This window comes from Solea solea, chromosome 2 (assembly GCF_958295425.1).
Source record: "Solea solea chromosome 2, fSolSol10.1, whole genome shotgun sequence".
Taxonomy (NCBI): Eukaryota; Metazoa; Chordata; class Actinopteri; order Pleuronectiformes; family Soleidae; genus Solea; species Solea solea.
The window spans coordinates 28,640,265-28,659,782 of record NC_081135.1 but is presented as its reverse complement, the minus strand read 5'-3'; the positions used below and the strand labels follow the sequence as shown (position 1 = coordinate 28,659,782).

At 39.0% G+C, this 19,518-nt stretch overlaps 1 protein-coding gene across 1 annotated transcript in view; it reads right to left on the bottom strand.

Moving 5' to 3' along the window:
• The window catches only part of LOC131455550 (ephrin type-A receptor 6-like), a 307,078-nt gene extending 288,274 nt beyond the window's left edge, over positions 1–18,804 (bottom strand). The window contains exon 1 of the mRNA XM_058623250.1: positions 18,601–18,804. The gene's annotated coding sequence lies outside the window, so the exon portion shown is untranslated. The remainder of the gene's footprint in view (positions 1–18,600) is intronic.
• Between the last annotated feature and the right edge of the window lie 714 nt (positions 18,805–19,518).

Here is a 19,518-nt window from a genome sequence, read left to right as displayed (position 1 = left end):
CATGGAGGAGCAAAGAATCTTGAAAATATTCAGCTTTAAGAAGCATTTTACATTGTGACAATAGCTGCCGATTATTTAGAAGTCGTCGAATGTCAGCGTTTTGCTCCGTTGCTACATTGTAGATTCATGTTTGGTGCTGTTTGCAATGTCATTTCATTTCATTCACGCATGCTTGCCCCCACAAAACAGAACTTTTTCGGCTGTAGCTGTGCGCCAGTGTCATCTACTCCGGTTATCCTATGTGAGCATCTCTCTTTCGTGGCCCTAGTCCAAGTACTTGTCACACAGGCTCTGCTGCAAGTGAACTGCTAAGCATGCACGTGCAGGTTGAAGTGTTATTGTTTAACACAATATAAACATATTTTGTTTAGAGCAATGAAACGGTCCAAAAATCTCTTTGTTAATATTCCATAAACTGTTAGCATATTTTAAGGTTATGATCATTATCAATGCACAAAGTGCACATACTATTTCAGTTACCCCATAAAACACAGTTTACAGAACATTCATAAAATATGAATCTTTCCATGTCCTTCTGGCAAAAAAAAAAAAGAAAAAAAAAAGTGACGACACAAAAATCCTTATACCGTCTTCAGTCTCTCCATCATGGTGGTCCTTCATTTATTACCACTATTAATCATATGGCAGTGATTAATTTAGCCAGGTTAAGATGGATTTGTCCCATAACAAACCTGAGCCATTTCGGTCATGTTTAGAAACATTGTCAAATCAGCCAATGACAGCTCACACTAAACAGAAAACTGGGAGCATGACATGTTTTCAGTTTTGTTCATGTTTGGGGCTTTACTCAAACAAACATCATCAATTTTATTCCACCGGTGCTTTCCTCTTTCCATATAATGGAAAAAGCTCATGCACAACATAAACACACACAGACAGCACTTCCTTTTGAAAGGCATTCAAAACTCTTTGTACATAAGACGACATAAATATACTGTATTAAGAAAAGATCACCTATTTAACGACAAGTACTGCCTTATACTTGACCAAAAAGCCCTTCTTTAATACAGAGTTTGTTAGTTCTTAGAAAAGTTTGCATAGCTACCAAAAATGTGTCCAGACTGCCTGGGCAGCACCTTATCATGTCAAAATTCACTCTAACACTTTCAAAGCAAAGCTAACGACACTGGAAAACATCAATATTTTACTTTTTCATTCTCTGATCATCATTGTTTTTTGTTTTTTTTAATCAGTATTATGTGATAACACATACTAAAGACACAAAAATAAAAGACAAATTGAATGGTTTTTCTATGTTGTATAAGCCAATTTTCTAACTTTTTCATCCTGTAACTATATGGAATTAAAAAAAAAAATGAAATGCCAAAATGAAAATGGCAGTGGTGGCGTCTTTCTGTCGTCGCATCCCAACGGCACTGTAAGCAGACTGAATCAAATCCTTAATGTTGTTGTCATGTTATCCTATGTGTCTGGCACTAGAGGGATTTTGTATCACGGTCATGAATCATAAATGACGTACTGGTGACAACACTTGTGTCACATAGCAGAGTGTGAAAGCCTCTTGGGCTTTCACAATGTAGAGGAGTATGAAGATACAACATTGATGTTTATTTTCTCTCACTGTGCATAGCCTCTTTCCCTGCATGTGTGTACTGCATTTATTTGAGACTAGAGCTGAAACGATTAATCGATTATTAATCGATTACTAAATGAATCAACAACTATTTTGATAATCGATTAATTGGTTAGAAGCTTTTTTCGTGAGATTTCCGATTGTTTAAGCTTCTAAAATGTGAATCTTTTCTTCATTTCTTTGCTCTGGATAACAAATAGATCATTAAAAGTTAATCATTTTGGTTTGTGGACAAAACAAGACATTTGAGAACATCATCATTTCCAGGTTTTCTGATATTTTATGGACCAAACGATTAATCGATTAATTGAGAAAATAATCGTCAGATTAATCGTTAGTTGCAGCTCTATTTGAGACATAAACTTGATTTGTTAATTAAATTTGCAAGGACCAACTGGAATTCCTGGAATCATTTCTTTTATTCTGAAAGGATCCCATTTTGGAGGCACCATTGGGGAAAATTGAAAATACTATTACCATTAATTGGTTGTGCAACATGGTTCTGTAGCACCTCCAACCGAAACACCGATCCTTTTGAATTTGGCATCCATCTTGGCGATTTCTCTTGTGCTCAGACAAGATATTGAACTTGTCGGAGCACGTTAATTGTACCAACATAAAAAAAATGTGTCAATTTGTACATCAAAAATGAAAAGTTATCAAAAGGTCTCAGATTAAAAGGCCGTGACCACAGCAACCATCGTAATATTGGCAAATTTCGACCATTCGCCACGACACGGGTAGCAAACTATAACGTACATTGACCGATCTGCTCGAAACATCATAGGTGAAACCACCACCCCTGAACATGTCAACGTTCATAGCGCCACCTACTGGCAGCAGAGCGGCTGCAAGGCCACGTAAAACCACCTTTTTGTTGTTGATTTTTTACATATTAGTACGTTTTTACAGAAATGCAATATTGCCTAGATGGGAGCAGAATATCTGTATTTGCACTCACAGTCAGAACAAATACAGAACAGAAGGGTTCATTAGCTTGCTTACAAAGCTCTACATCATGAATAATAATTACACAACAGTAATTGTTTTATGAATCATAATGTATTAGGTTAATAAAAAAGATAAGTGAAAACTTCAGGGGCAGACCCAGTACATGCTGGAGGAACACGGATAAGTGTGTTCAAAAACCATCCAATGGCATTGCAAGGCTACACAATGGGACATACTGACTATGTAAATGTGGTCTTTAAAAAAACAAAAACAAACAATTGCAGTTTTGTTTTGAGACCGCTTAAAGTGATGTTGTAATTTTACAACAGTGGGCCTTACAGGGTTAATTGAAGCTTATCCCTCATGTGAACCAGATATACCGAGAAAAAGCTTAGCCACCAGCGAACTTACCGCTGCTTCGCATATAGAACTGCAACCTTAAACGGATCCGCAAATCCCGTAAGAAACTCCAGCAGGCCCGAGTCTTCACACATCAGAGAAGCAGACATCATGCCAGCCACATCAGCCACCATGGTCTGTTATACTTATACAGCTTAGATTATCAAGTAGAGTATAAACAGCTCAGAGCTTCAAAACATGCAACAGTTGCCTTGACCGATCCGTTATGAGCATGCTCAGCCCTAAGGCATGTATTAAACATTAACACTGGGTCTATACAGGCCAGTAATCCACCACTTGTTCATGCGAACCCAGGGAACAAATCACTGAGCCCAAGCAACAGAAAGTTGAGCAACACGTCTCAATTTCCACTGAACGGAGGCAGCAGTCGAGAGTTCACTTCACTGAGAACGCAGGTTCAGCGGTTTGTTTTGAACAGTGGCCTACTACACATGAGCAATGTTTTTACTGATAAAGTGCATGTTAGTTCATGATGATGTGATTTTTACAGGAGACCAAACAAATGGCCATCCCTTTGTGTAGTTGGAGAAGGTGATAATTCCACCACTAGCCTGTTCCTTGGCTGCTATTTTGGGTTAATCTCTGAAGTAGCAAATAAAGCCATACAGTATTTGGCAAGTCTGATGCACACTACAGCATGCTGAGCATATGGACGGCCATATGGAGCGGGGCGACAGGAACAGTAGACGAGTTGTTGATGTTTTACTTTTCAAAGTATTATATTCTGCTGAGGTGACGAGGACTATTCTGACAGGGTGAAATCAAAAGGCAAGTTCAAAATAAAATGCGTAGCACGTCATAGGTAGGGCTACACAGTGGCCTCACACCAAAAAGGTCACCGGTTTGGATCCCGGGTTTGACTGAGGGCCTTTCTGTGTTGCGTTTCCACGTTCTCCCCCACATGTTTGTGTGAGTTCTCTCAAGGTACTCCAGCTTCCTCACAAGTCCAAAAACATGCAGATTGCACAACACATTGTGGAACACATTGGACTAATGTGTTCCCGACCTTTCCCCATGTGTATCCCACCTTTCGCCGAATGTCAGCTGGGATTACCGTCACGTGGAGGATAAAGCGGTGAACGGATGACTGTCATATGTAAACACAAATGGTAATCGATTCACCAACTGTACCTCAGGTATTTTGTTAATTTAGAGAAAGAGTGGTCAGATCTTTATTAGTTCACTATCCCGTTACGAATGGTCACTTCATTTGAATTCCATGTTTGACAATGATTTCGTTTTAAACCCATAAATCCTGTCATTTCCGTTCCAAAAACAGTGTCTTTCAGTGATGCAACTCAAAATGATAGGTTGGCGTGTTGCTGTGACACATCTGAATAATACTGAGCTCATGAGATTCATCAGTTAAGCACACTTCCCTCGCTTTACAACAGAAAAGCTTCCTGGAGAGGGGCGATGATTAGCCCATCCTTTGTGCGTGGGTGTGTGAGAAAAAGAAAGAGGAAAGAGCATGTCCTGACGAGAGTGCCAACTGTATGGACCTACTTTAGGTTATTATGACTTTAATACTGATTGGTAGCAAACCAAATCTTGAATGAACCTTATTACAGACACACATTCAAATACACACCAGCGAGAGGGACAGAGAGAGACAGGTCTGGTCCTGTTTAGAGGAAGGAATTAGGCTGCAGCGGTTTCCAGTTCAACTCTGGTATTAATTGAAACAGGATTATCCGCTTTATCAGGAGCAGATTGCATGTGATGTAAACTGTCTTTTGTACACTTCCAAACAGAATTTTGTAGGACTCCATTTTAAGGACAGGGTGTTGTAACACTTTTTTCAGACTTGGAATTAAGATATGTGACTTTGTCTCTCTCAATATGTGTTAAAGTGGAAGACAGGGTGGACGGTGCGTTCAGTGCTTAAGATTTGACACTGAGGACGGTGACTCACATCTGATCTAAAGCTGTGGCTCCATTGATGAAAGTCATTCATGATTCTTCATAACCTCTCACTCTAAATACCACACCTACTACTACCGCAGGCTCAACTAACTTTTAGTTTCTAATCTACTCTCACATCCTGTAGGTTTTAACAAAACGACATGGACACAACCTTTTGTCATGAAGGAATAAAAACATGTGTTCCCTTCCAAGTCCATTGTGCTTCTGCCTCCACTCCCTCACTGCCCTTCTCTCTTTATTGTGCTTCTATGATGGCAGTTTGCGTGACTGTATGCAGAGATTTAAAAGTACTCGTACACACTTGCCCCTTGCTGTCAGAAGCTTGTAGCGGTGAGAGGTGTACCTTCACCATTAAGGTTACAATAATAACCATGTGGTTGAGGTTGTGGAACGGTCAAGGATAAAAGAAACAATGCTTTATTTGTTTCACAGTGGAACTACACAGCAGCCGTCTGTGTGAAAGTCCTGTGTTCTGTCAAAGCCGTCGCTCCCACTGACGTGAACTTTGTTGTTCTTCGTGCTTCGTCACCCAACTTCCCTTTTCTGCTCCCGTCGCAATTACTACAGCGTCTTGTCGCCTGACAAACTGTAACTACATTCATAAAAAGTTGCTTGCAGACGACATATGGGCTCTTTCTTTTTTTTTTTTACAGCCTCACATAAGCTAGAAAGTATTGTTCTATTTAGTACTGGGATGCCAATCTTTTGTACTCTGGATTTAATTTAAATACCGTATTGTGCTTCCAATTTACTGCTTGTGTATAACAGCGCAACAGAAAATACTTGCACCGTTACACCTTCAGGCCAGTGTCAAACCTAAATCACAATGAAGGAATCCAGACTCAACACTGCAGGTGGTTACCACTTCATGGAGTTAAAAAACAGACCGATTGTGTGGTGGGATTTATGATTACATTTTCTATGAAATAAGTCATTTAAAATGCGTATATTCAAGAGTTACAGGAAACTGTGTTGCACTTGTCTCATTATTTTATTTGACTCCACATGTGGAAAGAAAGGTTATTTTTCATTTTCATTTTTTCACTCCTGTGTAGCTTAGATTTGGTTACATTCCCACTTAAAAATGACAATTGTGACAATCAGAATTCAATTCTTTATAAAACAGTGCATTTGTATGTACATTTTACAGTTAACAAAAAAAGGAAAAACAGGACCATTGGCCCCCTGGAATCTTCACATTATCACAAGGGAAATTATTAATTAATTATTTATGATGATATTTCACATAATTTCAAAATAAAAGTGTTTGTTTTCATATATGGAATGATAAATAGCTTACAATATAAAATGTATTTATGATACAAAATTAATCTATCAATAAAACAACAGAAATAACTCACTACAACGTGGTGGTGGGTGGCAAAAAATTGATTGGAAGGGCCGCAAGTTCGAGACCTCTGCATTATCAAATATGGCCCTTGTTAAAAAAGCTTTAGTCGCCCCTGTGTTAATGTGGCCATATCACTCAGCCCAAGCCCTTGGGTTTAATTAAACTTGGCAATATTAAATATGCCCGTAAACCCAAGAAAAGTAGTATCTAAACTTAAATAATAGCCTGAAATAACTTTGAAATCATTTGTTAACAAATTTCTCCTTAATCAACCACAGGCATGTTAAACTATGACAACCAAATCACCAGGAGTAAAAATGTGACAGGGAATATTGTCGATATAGGGATGGATTATTTTTTTCTCTCCAGAAATGATCGAGTTTAAATACTCTTGACGGAGACACTGAAACAAACCTGCCTTGGATTTTGTCACATTATGCACTGTATGATATATTGAGAGGCCAGATATGCTTGATGGCATAGCAATTAGGAGCCATATATTTCCAAGCAATCTGATGCCAGAATCATTACCGCCTATCTCTGTGATGAATGTTTCATGAGACTTAGCAGTTATGAATATATTTGTTCACATTTTGTATGCACATATTAAAATTATGGAAAAATCCACTGAGAAGTTGTTTGAGAACATTTATATTCCGGCTTGTGTCCTGTCACTGGTAACATCCATAGCATAGATGATGCAAAAAAAGAAAAAAACGGATGAAATTACTGTCTATTTCCCAAGCACCATGTTTGCCATTATATTGTTCATTATAACAATTAAAATAGAATCATCATGGTAATATTTTCATTAAATAAAACACTTTACACTACAGTAACACGGACACAGTGTAGTAAACAGTAATGTCATAGTAATACCATCTTATTCCTAATGTCATTTCCAACTTTGTTAACATGTCGTTTTAAGGAGAGAATATCCAAGTAATAGCATGTTATTTCCCAAGAAATATCCAGCTAACAGTTAGCCTGGAACTGCTGAAGTGTTGATATATGGTGACCTTGATTGCTCTGAAAGGCAACTCTAAATAAAATGTACTATTATAATTAAAATATGTAGGCTACAGTCTGTTTAAAATGTTAATCACAATTGATAACAACTATAATAATAATTACCTTTAATAATTGCCAATTAAACTATTACTTTGTGATTACAAGTGGAACACACTACCGTTAAATATCAGGAAAGCCAGCTCACTAGATATCTTTAAAAGAAGACTTAAAACTTATCTTTTTACACCAGCCATCAACTAGCTCCTTTTTATTCCACCCTGTGTTGTGTTTTATTTTTTATCATTTTATTTGTTTCATTTAGTTTATTTTAAAGTTAAAAGAGGGTTTTAACCTCTTGACTGTAGCCTTTCCTATTTTATTCCAAGCTGTGTTGTATTATACCGTTTTATTTGCATCTTAGTTTTTTACTTTAGAATTATCATTCCACCATGTTGTGTTTTATTGTTGTATTTGCTTTTTAAATTTTATTTTCCTTTTATTGCGAAACACTTTGAGCTGCAATCCTTCTATGAAAGGTGCTATACAAATAAGGTTTATTATTATTATTACTACTACTACTACTATAGGAATATGTAATTATCATAATTTCATTAAAAAAAACTATGTCCTATTATTATCATAATATATAACATAGAAAACATTGTACAGTGTACTGAAATATAAAGTGTTACCAAATTTCAAACGTTTGTTTGTTTTCAACTTTGTCAAGAGCGAAGTTACGAATTCCTGAGTCATTTTCTTGTCAACGCTCAATGTCAGCTCATGGCTGCTCCTTCACTACACGAGTCTATATCAGTCTCTGGATCAGCGAAGCCACTGTGGAAACAACAAACTGGAGCGGGAGTGGGAGGAAATTGAAAGCACAATCATCCTCGTGCGATAGATGTAAACTGAGCATGAAAGAAACGTAAACATTGATGACTCCAAAAGTGTTTCCAGAAGTGTAATTTATCTCGCAACACAAATGTGCCCACACGCACTTAAAAACACTTAACAGTGACATGCGCTTGCACATGTACAATATGTCTCCTGTCAGAGCCGCACACAAACAATGGTGCAGGTGCAGCTCTTTTGAATGATGAGCCTGTGAGTGTTTCCAAGAAGTGAGCTGCTCTCTGACAGCTGTCTCTACATACACTGTTAACATGAAACTCTCAATCCCGCTCTCCCTCTCCTTTGTTCTTCTCTTCCCACCACCAGCCCCACTTCTGCTGGTATTCCTCCCTCTCCCCACTCTCTTTCCACTGTGGCTGAGCCCTACTCGAATCAGGCTTTCATGCCCGGGGAGTGAAGTGCCAACTCTCAAGGTACGGTAACAAGAATAAAACTCCGAGTCATCTAAAAGAATTAAGCTCTGCTCCATGTAGTCCGCTCAGAGTGAAAAGCAATCTGCAGTGGTTTCAGGGTTCCGACCAGAAAAGGGATGCAGCTGCAGCGACGCCTGTGCCAGGATTGCATTTCAATCTCCACACATTGACAGAAAGTTCAACAATTACCCAAGAGCTCAGCCTCAAAATATGATTAGCATAGACCCAGATGATAATGGCTTTTACATGCAATTACGCCAAAGGGGGAATTACCCAGTGTATGGGAATAACGTAGCTGGGGAATGGGACAATTGCTTGCTAATGCCTGTTGTTGTTGGCTGACCTACTGGAAATTTGTTTATTATAAAGGTTTTAGACTGAAAGAAAGGCTGCGTCTGCAGTAAATCATGGATATTCATTAAAAAAAAAAAAAAAATGTCTCCACATCTTTCTGCGTGCACACATTGTTTTCTTCAAAGACGAAAGTTGAAAACAGGTGAGAACTCACAGAGAGATGGCAGAGCAGTTAAGGGAAGTTGTTTTCAAAGTGTTTATTTGAATCACATTTCCAAAACTTGGAAGCTGCACCTGCTTATGAAGTGAGATTCCTCTACTTCTGTTGTTGCTTCTGCTGTTGATTTTCAGTGCATCGAGACACAAACATCATTTTATTTCACTCATTTTGTTCCCCTTTGTTGTGGAGTAAGACTTTTCATGAGAAAAATCCAAATCCTAAGAAACACAGTAGGCACATTTGCTGAACGAAAATCATTTTAAAATAAATAAATAGAGAAGTACATCTAGTTTTATTAACTTAATTCTGGAAAAAAATGTAGATATATTTAAAATGAATGTTATTCGATATTTTGCAGCAAGACATTTCCTGATGTGAATTTGTGGCTTTTTTTCCACAAGAAACTAAAACTATCAACTGAGATTGGTGCTAAAAAAAAAAAAAAAAAAAAGACACTAAAATTTGATGGCGAAAAGAAAACTTGTACAATAACCCCTGAGTTCATCCCTCTTCGTGGCTTGAGTTGATTTCCAGAATTTCCTGAAACACCTTCAGGGTGAAACCCAACAACAAAGAGAACAATAACTCTTTCTGCCAGACATAACAGTTAGACTGTGACAATATTTCCAGCTGAGTTGAACAAAGCCTACAATATCATAGCTGTAAAGTGGGTGTCCCACACACCCCCCGCCTGCAATCATACACCGACACGCAGAAAATATTACTAAAACTACACCCACACACACACACACACTGTAACTCACCGTGCCCACAGTCACATGAATTATCACAAACCCATACATTCTGATTCTCGTCTTTCAGCCGTTCATGCTCTACCAAATGAAACAAAGAAAAATGGAACGGATCAAATTTGACTTCAAAATAAAACTGAAAATAGATCCGCCCATAGACGTTTGACATCCACCATAGCGGACGTGACAAATGCTGACTAAGTGAAAGGAGTTTATCTGTTTATTATACATTCCTCAGTGCTTCATTCCATGTCTTTTGTTTAGGCTATCGCAAAACAGAACACTTATAAGGAACTGTGGCTGCTGTGCCTCTACTTTTTTTCGCTGCGAGTCAGCTGCCTCATCTGGTGGTGTTGGGTAACCCTGAGTCAGAGCTCTGTGGCTTGTCTTCATGTAAACAGATGGTCTCGGCTCTCATGACTAGTTCCTGATCTCACCCAGAGAGAGATCCAAGCTGTCAGATGAGATTTCCAAGCTCTACAGAGGTGAGACGACTGAAACGGTTTGAAATGTGTGCAGTGTAAATAAAAAGGGCCAGCTCTGGTTTCCAGGGAGAAGTTCTATTTAGATAATCACCATCAACGAGTGTAACAACAGATCGCCTCTAATCTAGGACAACCATACAGGGCATGTGTAATACACTGCACGTTAACCCTATGCATCTTCAGAATCAAGATAACTCACTAGAAAAACAGAGGAAAGAATAGGGGAGACAATAAAAACTAGATATTTCTGGAGCTAACAGTCAAGTCATGGCTCTTTGAAATGAGTAAGACTGGAGCAATTTTCCTAGACCACAGTACAAATTGTATTGCAATATTCTCATTGCTTAATATTCTCAAATATTTGAAGTTTACTTAAATAAAACAAGACATGTGCATGGCACTAAAATAAAAAAGAGAATACAGTGCTGATAAAATGGTCTAACGAGGACCCCAGGTCTTATTAAAAATTACTTTATTATAAGCAATAAAGCAAATGCATTTGCAATATAAAATGTATTTAACATAATTTGTTTTAGTCTTAGACATCACATGTTTGAAATGTCTTCTTGCCTTTTCCTTCATTTCCACTATAGTTTTGTGTGTTTAAAGTAAGAGGTACACAAACAAAATGTGACATTTTAATGGGAAATGTTAGTTTTAAATAAAATAGTTAATTTCTTTAATATTACTTCAATAGCCAAAGTGGTAAACTGGTTGAATCTGGATGCTGAACATGGTGAAAGATGACTCATACGGCCACAATTGTTTCACCAGCCACTGCTGATCCGGGGGATTTTGTTTAATCCACTTTTTGCAAGCATTACGTTTCATTGATAGTTCTTAACATGGGGTGTTTTCAACTAATGCTGCCCAAAACATATTGTAAACATAGGATATTATAGTTTACGTGTCGTAAACATGGACTTTGCTTCAAAGCTACTAGTCTGAGCCTGACCAAACAGACTTTCCAGTTGGACTCTGGTTTTTTGCCTTAATCCCTTTCATGTGTTTCTGTGTCTTTGTCCAGCTTTGTAATCACTATCTGATTAATGCCAGGTCATTATAGAAACCGTTTTTTTTGTGTGTGTTGTTTTTCAAATGTCTTTGCAACTTTCGTACACAGAGTGCAGGGCCTGGCATTAATGACAACCAAATTACCTTGACCTGCATTAACACATGTCCACCTCCCATTACATTCCTAATGCACTGACGATATTCTTCCATCTCATGATGTCAGTCTGAGATCAGACGTATTCTCAGAAAGGAATAAAGGAGGAAGCCCGACTTTCCAAGTGGGATGAAGTGATCATCCCTTTAGTTATTCTGCTCTTAGATCTTACAAGCTTGGCGAGGACCAAGGAATCCCAGAGAAGCTGCTTAATGCAGTGAAAATATTCCAGCCCATCTCGCCACCTTGCTTTGCAGATGGAAGACAGGGGAGGGACAGGGATTTACAAAAGGTTTGCCTGGATTGCATTTGATCAAACTGGACCTTTAGTGGGATCACTCCTCACATTTTCCATCCAAAGAGGCTGAGGCGCTAGCAGACCATCACATCATTACAAGGGGTTTCTATAGCCATACCTCTGTTAGGAAAAGTCGGCAAGGTGCCCCGTGTGTGTGTGTGTGTGTGTGTGCCTCATTTGCCAGTTTACAGCATTTGAGTTTGCCAAATTGTGGTCCAAGCTGAAATATAATATTTTGTCAACATCTAACATTTGTCTTGGATTTAGGATTTCATACTCTTGCTTCCCAACTTAAGCTATTTTTCTGGCCCCTTCTCAACGACTCTTCGGAATAATTCGAACCATACTATTTGTAAATGCTATGTGGTTTGTTTATACGTAACAGTCATTCCATTTTGTCATATATTTCACCCCCCGATGCTCTTGTGTTGCAGAATCTATATGGGTTTCATAGAGCAGAGGAGCTGATATTAAATCAATCATAATGTGCCCGGAGAGAGAGTCGGAATCCTTTGCTTGGTGAAATCCTCAAACACTGTTGATCCTGAATTTAAAAGACGGTTCATATCCTCACACAAACCCAGCACAGTGCTGCACACTGACTACTGATAAAAAAAATGATGATGCTCATTTAAATCTGTAGTCAAACAAAGCAAAGCTTGATGCGTCTCAGTGTGAATGCAACAGTAACCATCGGTGAGATTCCAGAAACAGAATAATGTTTTCATCACAGCTTCTTCTTTGAGCCTGGCTAATAGGGCTGGGCGATATACCGGTAGTAAGAGTTATACTGGTATATTTTTGAAAGAGATATGTAGTTGAGACAATATCGCCATACCGGTATAATATACATATATATTATTTTTATGTTGCCTTGCGAACGCTATTTAATAAAGCCGACAGCTTCTCTCTGAGCCTACAAGCCGAGTTCAGCTGCTCAACCACGCCCCATACATGTACGTACTACGTAGTATTCTCCCACCCACACTACGCATCACAACGGACATTTGAACGAAAACGTGGCGGACACGGTGCAGGTGGAGAGTGAGCAGTTGGTGGCTAAGAAAAAGGTATAATGGCGCTGTTTTTTAAGTAAAGTGTACTTTTACTCCGATATTAATAGAAAATAAAAGTTGACCCGGTGACGTAATGCTTGTTTGTTGATGTAATCAGTTGTTTCAGCTGTCAGCTGAGCGGCCAACCGGTGAGCTAGCAAGCTAATCCATTTAGTTCAAAAGATCATTATAATATATCGCCAAGCCCTGCAGGCTAAGAACCTGACTATATTTATTTAGGAGAAGAAAAATCCACTGCCAAACATACATCATGACTTAAAATCACAATGCTTTGAATACATACATGTACACATGTAATCAGAGGTGATCAATAAAGCACAAAGGCTTTTATTGCGCCTAACCGTTCGGGTTGTATTATTGTATTAACAGCATAATGCTTCCATTAGGAAAAAGTGTCATCTTACCAAATCAATACCGACATGTCTGACAGTCCCCACGAGTCTGTCTGTCTGTCCCCTGCTGACTGTTCATGTCATTAGTGAATTACAGCAGCCACTTCCCTGAACTGTTTAGATGGATGTAACTGGAGAGGAAGTTCAAAATCAGAGAGCATGGAAATGCAAGCCAAAACAGCACGGCCTGTTAATGTCGCTCCACCTCTTACGACAACGATCGGAAGTGGACGTTTTATCATTTCTCTTTGAAGCAAAAAAAAAAAACAGTTCCCGAATGCCCTCACAGGGCTTGCAAAAGTCCATCCAGACGCACACAGGTGCATGTGTTGACATAAGCGCCGAAAGTCCCACAAGAAATGTCCCATTCATGCTATACCACTGCGCACACATACGCGGTCATTTCGAAATGTACAACAAAAGCATGCATGAGCAGAGATTTCCACACATGCAGTGCCTCTCACTGTACACACACACACACACACACACGCACACAAACACACACTAAGGTCCCCATGAAAGGAGGGCTGAGATCTGAGGAGACGTAACCAAGTTTGACAGTCAACAGCCCCATTAAAGCAGGCCCCGCTGCAACCAAACACAGCGGTAATTGTAAACGTCAGACAGAATTAAGACAAAAATAAATAGCTTAACTTTCCTTATGTGTATATATGGGGATAAACAGGGGAGAAACATTACAGCATAGCCCCAAGACAGAGCCTTACACAAATCAGTCATCGGCTAACTGCACAGCACGTATTCTGTACAATTTTGATCTCATAAGGGATACAACCCATGCTCAAGAGCATCAGATTATATATTTTGACAGTATAAACAGATTACACATACGTGAACCGTGGAACATTTATGGCTTTTTAACACTAGACATTAACCATGCTGTTACATTCCCAGTGCAAATGAAATGACTGAATCTGAAAAGGAGTAACACAGCGCTGGATCCGTCCTCTACATTCCTGAAGGGCTAGTGTGGTATGACTGATTGACTGGTTGGCTGCCTAACAGACAGACTGTGGTCAAATCTGAACTCGAATACTTTGGGGGGAAAAGGCCGGAAAGAACTTGTCATATCTCCCCCACTGACATGGAAACACACAAGAGGAACAAAGGGGATGTGGGAGTTGGGGGAGAGAGGCAGACAGAAAATGTGAGACAGATAGAAATCTTGCCTTATGCACTATGCGGAGGCATCCATGCATGTGTGCCTTATGGCCTCAGCCGTACGCTGCTTTGTGTCATTTGTTATTTTCACAGCGTTTCGTCCTCGCTGCCCTGCGCTCGGTATTTATGTGTACAGGCGCAGACGTGGTGTCGTGTTCACTAGTTATGTCATGTGTCCAGGGCTGAGCCCTTCTATGGGTATGGATTACCAAGCGATTGTTCTGGGAAGGTCCATCCACACGCAAAAATCTAAATATTCTACGGCCGCACACAGAGAGCCTTCAGCCCCGAGAGCAAAATTCAGGGTCAAGATGAGATCACTTCACCCCACTCATGGCCCGTATAAGCACAGTGAACCACCGCATGTGAACAGTTAAACAGAGCAGAAGTGGGTCAGTCTACCCAGTGTGGGTGCATCACTACATCATAACTAGGGCAGAACAATTCATCTTTTCAAATCAAAATTCAAGTTTGAAAGAATGAAACCAGCAAATTGCAGGCTGCAATTTAATTGTTGAATTTTTAATTGTTCCATGTCAATTCATGTTCAGTTCAATTCAACTCGCACCCTTGCATTAGACTATAGTAGTTAATATCTGGACGGTATATCACGTTGTAATGCTCCATCTTAAAACCTACAACAAAGTAAATATTGTTCTGAAGCTTGGAGCTAAAATAATGCTGCCACTCGCATCACCACTGCATTGCAGGTGCATGTCGGAGGATATTTTATTCAAATTGTATAGCCATTACTCCTGAATTTAGCTTTTTCTACAAGTTATAAATATGCAAATGATTTCTTCATAAATAATAATGTGCATTTAAATTGCACTTTGTACACTTTCCTTATAAAAGGGGAGAAGATTAGTGTTTTTGAAATGAGCCGAATTGAATTGTAATGAAACCGCTGTGGAGCGGCTGAAGAAACAATTTACTGTATATGCAGATGGGAATGTAGTTGACACTATAATACAGGAAAGTGTTTGTAAGCATTCACAGTCATCAATAATTCAAGTCTTTGCTGACCACTTTGTCCAAAATGTGAGTTCTTCACAGGTCTACCACCCCAAAATATATCACCGTTCCTTAACCACTACAGCAGCTGCTGAGAAGCGGCTATAACATCTCCTGGAAGTCAGTCGTTTTAAGTCAAAAGTGGCATTAACATATGGCCTCGCAATTCACACAGGTCAAGCTGAGCGAGCTGGCACGAAAGATGCAAGAAACACAAGTAGTCAAAGAGAGACCTTGTCATAAATGTATCCCTGTGCCCATGGCCCTCGACCCCAATCATAAAACCCACAGACTCAGAGGAAACCCACCAGTAAATCAGCTTGTCACCGAGTCTGACACACTGGGTTTGATGCTGGTGATATATGGCTTTAATATGTGGAAGGAAGGAAAGATTGGGGCGACGGAGAGGATGTACGATGCAGACACACACACACAGAAAGAAAGTAGTCAGACAGGGGGGGAGTCAAGTGAGGAGTAACTTTTCTGTGTGTGTGTGTGTGTGTGAATGTACAGGAGGATGAGGGTAAAAAAAATTAAAACAAACAACGACAATGAAATAACACAATAAGAAGAAGGAGATCCCCTCCATGGCCAAAAAGGATATTTCGCCCGTGGCTTCTTCTTAACCTCAAGCTTATTCACTCATGAATAAATCAAAGTCATAACAGAATGCAATAACACATTTGATTATATTAGGTAAAAGATTAAAGCTTCCCAGGAGAAGATAAAATAGCAATTAAAGATAAAGTAGAGATAAGAATAAAGTCTGAATGTCAATCATGCGTATGGAATACTACAAGTTTGCATTGTAACGTAAATGTTTCGCACAATAGATACACTACAAACAACAGGTGGTGCCTTTAAGATGCCTTTACCATACATATTAATATCAAATGCTACAGGAAAAAAAGAAATCCCTGTTGAGCAAGTGTGCAGCAATAACGCCGCTTTATTACTGTAATCTTGAATATTTGAACTTACTAAATATATACAATGAGATATCAGGAAAATGTGAATATTAATCCTAATTGTTAACATCTCTTAAACTGTTGAATCCACAAATTTCCATCTGCTTGACAAAAAATAATAATAAAAAAAAAAAATCTAAAATGCTGATGCTTCAATAACTGTTTTCCATCACTGTGTTTGTAGTTTAAATGTAAGACGACAAAAACAGGAGGAGGGTCTGTTCTTCTACTTGCTCCAATTCACAAATGTATCTCCACTTTTCACCCTGCTTTGGCAAAACAGGCATGAGCTGGATTTTAAAGCATACAAAAGCCAGGTTGGCGTAAAATAAAAACTATCATATTCGACTCTGTGAAATCTGTTTATGTGAATGATGCAAAGAGAGCAACAACAGTGGAAATTGAGCTCTTATTTGGCATCATAATCTCAGCATGTAATCACCCTGTCTGCTGCTGAAAGAGATGGAAGCGACAGAGAGCAGGGGACGTCTATTTACTTCTATTCAATTTACACTAATAAGCTGTTAATGACTATAAAATTAAGTTAATGAAAATGTGATGCCAGTAAAGCAGCATAGATTTGAAGGAGGGAGTGGGAGAGATGAGACCAGAGAAGGTAAGATAAAGGATAGGTGAAAGATGAGAGGAAAAGATAAAGAACTGCAAAAGAGCACGAGGAGAACAAAGAGGGGGGAAAAAAAGAAAAGAAAAAAAGAATTGAGTGGGAGGGATGATGTAGACAAAGAAGAGAGAGATGACAGAGTGCTTACATCAGAGGCCATGTAGATCCTCCCACATCACTCAGCTTTCATGGAAAATCAATTCTCCCTGGTGTAGACAACAGTGTCATGAGCAGGCCGGACCAGCAGCTCTGTAGCCTCACTTTAGCTATTAACATTGAGAGATACAGCGGCGACGGTGCCGCCTCTTCAGGTATCATTACACCCATTCTGTTCTTCGCACATCTTCCTGGGCTGTGCTCCAGAAAAGATTTTATACAGTTTGTGGCAATGAAAAATTAAATGACAACTATTTAGGGGGATTTATCATTCAGTTTTACTACTATGGAATACAACCACATAATACCACCCGTTGTTTATCATTGGTTGTTTCAGTTTAAACTAAGTTGCCCTATATATTGTAGTGTGGCCAGAAAAGATGTACGTGAAATATACTGGATTCAGTACTAAAAAAAAAAAGTGCATAAACCACATTAAAACGATTTGTCAGAGTTGCCGTTTTTTTCATGGCCCTCAAGTCCAGGCCCATTGTTTTGAATTATGCACCCCAGGGTAGAGCTGAATGAATTACATAAATATCTAATTACGATTATTTTGACTGAAATGGGGATAGGATTCGGACATGAGAGGGAAAGGTAATTATTCCCATTTTCATCTTTCACAAATATGTTCCCTTCACTCAGTAGAATATGATGTGTATATGTCAGGATAATATTTAACCTAAAAAGGTCATTTGACACACATTAAGAAATATTGCATCTCCTGCTATTTGAAAAGGCCTTATTGAAATGTATTTAAAATTTCAATTAACTGTTTGTAGTTGGTATGGAACGAAAGACACGTCTGTTTTGTTAAGCTTTAAGAAACACCTCACGTTCACAAGGATCAAACTAATCCAACATCGGAAAAACAACTTGGAAATTAAAATAAAAAGCTGCTACACTTTCTTATACACGCCACATAAGGAACGCTTGAATAAAAAATGAGGGGGGGAAGTATTACACGCAGAGTTGTGCGTAATTGCGCACGTATTAGAATGACAGGAGCTACATTTGGCACGGATCTACTGCCCCTGCGAAACTCAATGAGCTGAGCACGTGTCCTCCTTGAATCCTCCTCTATAAATGACAGATATGACAAGTCCACACCGACTCGAGCCATTTAGCATTAAAAGCGGGGGAACAAGCACAAACCAACCCCACGTCCTCAACACGCGGCAAATATAAACACGCCTACATGACAGCTCTCGTGACCCCACGAAGCTTAGCCAGCTATTAGCATTGTGTGGTATTGAAAACCAGGGGTATTTGTGACAGCAAAAGACGTTTGTACGCAGAAACATCATCAGAACACAGCCACACAAGTAAAGCGAAAGTTTCTTTTGTCAGCGAAAGTGTTATTAAAGTGCTTACCTCTATTGAAATAGCGAACTCCAAGCTACCATCCACTTGTGAGGTCCAGTGCAGTCGTGTAAACATTCCCCGTGGCAATACAGCAACCCACATCTTAAGTTCCCATCATGATTTCAGACGTCCATAAAAAACCTTAGTGTGTAAGTTATAAAACAAAACGAGGCTATTTCTGCAAAGACGAGAGCCTCGTGAATCAGGTGATAACAAGCGCCACCATGTTGAATCACGTGGTGTGTTGAGGAGCGAGGGGAACACAGGTGTCACGATGAAGAGGCGTTCATTAAAAATGGAATTCTAAATTCCTGAATTAATATACGGAAGGGTAAAAAAGGTAAAAGGGTAAAAAAAAAAAAAAAATGAAATAAATAAAAAGAAAACGGCATGAATTCTGAGATTAAAACGTCAGATTTTTTTTAGAAAAAGTCAGAATTCTGAGATTAAAGTCAAAATTTTTCAAAAAAAAAAGTCAAAAAACTTTGAAAATATAATTTTATTTTATTTTTTTACATGTGGCCCTAATACTCATTGACAAATACTGGTGTAAAATGATTTCCTGAAAGAAGCAGAACCATTAATTACTCACACACAAATAGCATGCTTGTACATGTGTTCCTCATTGTCACCACTGATTTGATTCATGTGTGGTCTTACTCATCAGTGGAGGAACATTAACACAATTCTTCCAAATATTGCTGGTAGCTAAATAGAATACAAAAAAAAAAAAGAAGTAACAGGACATCCTGTTACTCAGTGAACTTGGTTATTGGGCCTATGAGGATAACATCCCCACAATGGCCCTCAGGAGCTGGCTGAGCAGCGCACTATGAGTTTGCAACATGGAGTCAGGCCCTTCAAAGCAGCTGCACACAGCTGGAGATCACTTTCAAGCAGGAACCAGGAGGGAAGAGTAGACAAGCG